General features: G+C 51.3%; 1 pseudogene; it reads left to right on the forward strand.

The window, feature by feature from the left end:
- Positions 1–4,331: 4,331 nt before the first annotated feature.
- On the forward strand, positions 4,332–5,455 carry LOC112633553 (annotated as a pseudogene).
- The last annotated feature ends 522 nt before the right edge of the window (positions 5,456–5,977 follow it).

The raw sequence follows: 5,977 nt of genomic DNA on the forward strand, positions 1-5,977 counted from the left end.
TACTATCTAGTGAAACAGAAATGTAAACACAATGACACAATAGATCTATGACAGTATTTTTTTTTTTTCAGACGGAGTATTGCTCTGTCACCAGGCTGGAGTGCAGTGACACAATCTGGCTCACTGCAACCTTTGCCTCCAGGGTTCAAGCGATTCTCCTGCCTCAGCCTCCCAAGTAGCTGGGATTACAGGCATGCGCCACCACACCCAGATAATTTTTGTGTTTTTAGTAGAGACGAGGTTTCACCATGTTGGCCAGGATGGTTTTGATCTCCTAACCTCGTGATCCGCCTGCCTTGGCCTCCCAAAGTGCTGGGATTACAGGCATGAGCCACCGTACCTGGCCCAATGACAGAACTTTGTAGTGGAAGTTAACACAGAGGTTCACACAAAGGTGATGATATAACTACCACAGCCTGGAAATGTTGACGTTCATCTAGGAGACAACCTAGGAGCTGATTTTTTTTTTTTTTTTTTTGAGACAGAGTCTTGCTTTGTTGCCCAGGCTAGAGTGCAGTGGCTTGACCTTGGCTCACTGCAACCTCTGCCTCCCAGGTTCAAGCAATTCTCCTGCCTCAGCATCCTGAGTAACTGGGATTATAGGTAACTGCCACCATGCCCAGCTAATTTTTGTACATTTAAATAGAGATGGGGTTTCACCAAGTTGGCCAGGCTGGTCTTGAACTCCTGATCTCAAGTGATCTGCCTGCCTCGGCCTCCCCAAGTGCTGGTATTACAAGCATGAGCCACCGCAGCTGGCAGGAGTTGAGCCTTTTTTTTTTTTTTTTGAGATAGAGTTTTACTCTGTCACCCAGGCTGGAGTGTGGTGGCTGGATCTCGGCTCACTGCCAGTTCCGCCTCCCAGGTTCACGCCATTCTCCTGCCTCAGCCTCCCGAGTAGCTGGGACTACAGGCGCCCACCACCATGCCCAGCTAATTTTTTGTAGTTTTAGTAGAGATGGGGTTTCACCATATTAGCCAGGATGGTCTCGATCTCCTGACCTCGTGATCCGCCCGCCTCGGCCTCCCAAAGTGCTGGGATTACAGGCGTGAACCACCATACCCCACCAGGAGTTGAGTTTTGAATGATTCCGAATGGTTTTCCTGGGCAAAAGGAAGAAGCCTGTGTGAAATAATTGGACAACTGCTTGGCTCTGCAGTCCAGGCACAAATAAGGCGGACATGGCCAGGGCCGGCACAGCAAATCTGTAAAGCCCAGCACCCGAACGATGGGCATGGTGATGTGGCTTTTACTAGAGAGGGGAATATATGGCACTGCCTGGTGATGGAAGACGTATGGGGGTATCCAGGTTGCTAGAGGCATACAAGACAGCACGCCTTGGCCAAGCATGGTGGCTCCTGCCTGTAGTCCCAGCACTTTGGGAGACCAAGGTAGGAGGATCATTTGAACCAGTGGTTTGAGACCAGCCTGGGCAACACAGCAGGACTTCATCTCTACAAAATAATAGAAAATTAGCCAGGCTTGGTGGCGCATGCACACCTGTAGTCCCAGCTACTCGGGAGACTAAGGAGGGAGGATCACTAGAGCCCAGGAGTTCAAGGCTGCAGTGAGCTGTGATTGTGCCACTGCACTATAGCCTAGATGACATGGTGAGACCTCTGTCTCATAAAAAGAAAAAAAAAAAAAAAGACGGCAAGCCTTCACCATTCCGTGCTCCTCCAACCTGACAAACATCATATTCCATATGGACTGCCAAGACCGCAGGGCTTCAGGTGCATCTCCATGAGACACAAGAGGAATGCCTGCCTGGTCTTCCTCCTTGCAGTCTCACTGCAGGTTGATCTTCTGTACTACTTTGATTCATCTTTGCATAAGTAAAAATAAACGCAATTTCAAATCAAATCCAAATTAGTACCTCGGTTTAAATTCTTGAACTTCAGTTAAATTCTGTGCTTTGACCTAGCTCAGCTTTCTGGGTAAGAGAAACAGACTCTTGGCCGGGCGCAGTGGCTCAAGCCTGTAATCCCAGCACTTTGGGAGGCCGAGTCGGGCGGATCGCGAGGTCAGGAGATCGAGACCATCTGGCTAACACGGTGAAACCCCATCTCTACTAAAAAAATACAAAAAACTAGCCGGGCGAGGTGGCGGGCGCCTGTAGTCCCAGCTACTCGGGAGGCTGAGGCAGGAGAATGGCATGAACCCGCGAGGCGGAGCTTGCAGTGAGCTGAGATCCGGCCACTGCATTCCAGCCTGGGTGACAGAGCGAGACTCCGTCTCAAAAAAAAAAAAAAAAAGAGAAACAGACTCTTGATAGGGCTGATGAAATCACTCTTGCTGCTGCCAAACGTGTAGAAAAACCAGTAGGGAGATTCATTAAGTGATTTATTTATTTATCAGAAATGTATTGAGGCCAGGCATGGTGGCTCACACCTGTAAAGCCAGCACTTTGGGAGGCTGAGGCAGGAGGATTGCGTGAGCCCCGGAGTTTGACCAGCCTGCGCAACATAGTGAGACCCTATCTCCACTAAAAATAAAAATAATTAGCCAAGCATGGTTGTGCTTGTAGTCCCAGCTACTCAGGAGGCTGAGGTGGGAGGATTACTTGAGCCCCGGAGACTGAGATTGCAATGAGCCATGATTGCACCACTGCACTCCAGACTGGACAACAGAGTGAGACTTTGTCTCAAAAACAAACAAAAAAATTATTGAAGTGGCACCTTATGTGGCAAACAAAGGGTGAGTTTATTTAATCTATAGAGGTCTTGTAAATGGATAAGAAAAAGAAAAGGGGGGAAAAATAGGCAACACCTCCCAAAACAATAAGCAGTTGTAGCTGACTAACCCTCAGGAGAGTGCTAATAATTCCCACCTCCTAGTGTCCACATCCTTGTGTGATCCCCTCACTTTGCTTGTGGGCAGAACCTATGACCCACTTCTAATGAATATGGCAAAGGTGGTGGGCTGTCACTTCCAGATTATATCATGTTATATAAGACTCTAGGCCGGGCGCGGTGGCTCAAGCCTGTAATCCCAGCACTTTGGGAGGCCGAGACGGGCGGATCACGAGGTCAGCAGATTGAGACCATCCTGGCTAACACGGTGAAACCCCGTCTCTACTAAAAAGTACAAAAAACTAGCTGGGCGAGGTGGCGAGCGCCTGTAGTCCCAGCTACTCGGGAGGCTGAGCCAGGAGAATGGCGTAAACCCGGGAGGCGGAGCTTGCAGTGAGCAGAGATCCGGCCACCACACTCCAGCCTGGGTGACAGAGCGAGACTCCGTCTCAAAAAATAAATAAATAAATAAATAAATAAATAAGACTCTATGTTAGCAGATTGAATCAGTAGATTTCCTTGCTGGCTTGATGAAATAACCCACATGTTACGGAAGCCCACTTGGCAAGGGACTCTGGGTGGCCTCTAGAATCTGCCACAGGCCTCCTGCCAACAATAAAAAGCCAGGGCCCTCAGCCACATAGCCACAAGGAAATGAATTCTGCCAACAATCTGCACGAGCTTGCAAGCAGATTCTTCCCCACTGGAGCCTCCAGATGACAATGTAGCCCAGTCCATACCTTGATTGCAGCCCTGGAAGACCCTGGGCAGAGGACCTGGCTAAGTTATGCCTGGACTGCTGACCCACAGAAATTGTGAGACAAGGCCCGAGCACAGTGGCTTACGCCTGCAATCCCAGCCCTTTGGGACGCTTGAGCCCAGGAGTTCGAAAGCAGCCTGGGCAACAAAGTAGAACTCCCCACCCACCCCACCTCTTTTTTTTTTCTTTTTTTTTGAGACAAGATCTCACTCTGTCACCCAGGCTTGAGTGCAGTGGCATGGTTACAGCTCACTACAACCTCTGCCTCCTGGGTTCAAGCAATTCTTCAACCTCAGCCTCCCATGTAACTGTGTCTACAGGCTCGAGCCACAAACACCTAACTAATTTTTGTATTTTTTGGAGAAATGAGGTTTTGCCATGTTGGCCAGGCTTGTCTTAACTCCTGAGCTCAAAGCTATCTGCCTGCCTCAGCCTCCCAAAGTGCTTGGGTTTGCCGTGTTGGCCAGGCTTGTCTTGAACTCCTGAGCTAAAAGAAATCCACCTGCCTCAGCCTCCGAAAGTGCCGGGATTATAGGCGTGAACCACCATAGCTGGCTAGGCATGGTGACATGTATGTGTAGTCCCAGGGAGCTCGAGGATCACTTAAACCCAGGAGGTAGAGGCTGCAGGGAGCCATGTTCGTGCCCCTGCACTCCAGTGTGGGCAACAGAGTAAAACTCTGTCTCAAAAAAAAAAAAAAAAGGAGACTGCGTCCGCCCCGCAAGCACAAAGCCTCTCCGTCACCACTCCGCTGCTTGTCCACACCCGCAGCCAGCTCACCATGGATGATGATATCGCTGAGCTTGTTGTTGACAACGGCTCTGGCATGTGCAAGGCCAGCTTCACAGGCGAGGATGTCCCCTGGGCCGTCTTCGCCTCCATCATGGAGTGCACCAGGCACCAGCGCATGATGGTGGGCATGGGTCAGAAGGACTCCTATGTGGGCAACGAGGCCCAGAGCAAGAGAGACATCCTCACCCTGAAGTACCCCATCGAGCACGGCATCGTCACCAACTGGGATGACATGGAGAAGATCTGGCACTACACCTTCTACAACGAGCTACGTGTGGCTCCCGAGGAGCACCCTGTGCTGCTGACCGAGGCCCTCCTGAACCTCAAGGCCAACCGTGAGATGACCCAGATCATGTTTGAGACCTTCAGCACCCCAGCCATGTACGTGGCCATCCAGGCCGTGCCGTCCCTGCATGCCTCTGTCTGTACCACTGGCATTGTGATGGACTCTGGTGGGGTCACCCACACTGTGCCCATGTACAAGGGGTATGCCCTCCCACATGCCATCCTGCCTCTGGACCTGGCTGGCCGGGACCTGACTGACTACCTCGTGAAGATCCTCACTGAGCACAGCTACAGCTTCACACCACAGCTGAGCGGGAACTCGTGCGTGACATCAAGAAGAAGCTGTGCTACGTTGCCCTGGATTTCAAGCAGGAGATGGCCATGGCGGCCTCCAGTTCCTCCCTGGAGAAGAGCTACGAGCTGCCCGATGGCCAGGTCATCGCCATTGGCAACAAGCGGTTCCACTGCCCCGAAGCGCTCTTCCAGCCTTCCTTCCTGGGCATAGAATCCTGTGGTATCCACGAAACGACCTTCAACTCCATCAAGAAGTGTGACGTGGACATCCGCAAAGATCTGTACACCAACGCAGTGCTGTCTGGCAGCACCACCATGTACCCTGGCATCACCAACAGGATACAGAAGAAGATCACCGCCCTAGCGCTCAGCACAGTGAAGATCAAGATCATTGCTCCTCCCGAGTGCAAGTACTTCGTGTGGCTCAGTGGCTCCATCCTGGCCTCGCCATCTACCTTCCAGCAGATGTGGATCAGCAAGCAGGAGTACGACGAGTCCGGCCCCTCCATCGTCCACCACGAATGCTTCTAGGTGGACTGTGACTTAGTCGCATTACACCCTTTCTTTTTTTTTTTTTTTGAGACAGAGTCTTGCTCTGTCGCCCAGGCTGGGGTGCAGTGGCCAGATCTCAGCTCACTGCAAGCTCCGCCTCCCGGGTTTAGACCATTCTCCTGCCTCAGCCTCCCGAGTAGCTGGGACTACAGGCGCCCGCCACCTCGCCCGGCTAGTTTTTTGTATTTTTTAGTAGAGACGGGGTTTCACCGTGTTAGCCAGGATGGTCTCGATCTCCTGACCTCGTGATCCGCCCGTCTCAGCCTCCCAAAGTGCTGGGATTACAGGCTTGAGCCACCGCGCCCAGCCTACACCCTTTCTTGACAAAACCTAACACGCAGAAAACAAAATAAGATTGGCTTGGTTTTATTTTTGTTGTTGTTTTGTTTTGGGCTTTTTTCTGGGCTTGACTCAGGATTTAAAAACTGGAACGCTGAAGGTGACGGCAGTCGTTTGGCGCAAGCATCCCCCAAAGCTCTACCATGTGGCTAAGGACTTTGA

The sequence above is a fragment of the Theropithecus gelada genome, chromosome 10 (assembly GCF_003255815.1).
Source record: "Theropithecus gelada isolate Dixy chromosome 10, Tgel_1.0, whole genome shotgun sequence".
In the NCBI taxonomy this organism is placed as follows: domain Eukaryota; kingdom Metazoa; phylum Chordata; class Mammalia; order Primates; family Cercopithecidae; genus Theropithecus; species Theropithecus gelada.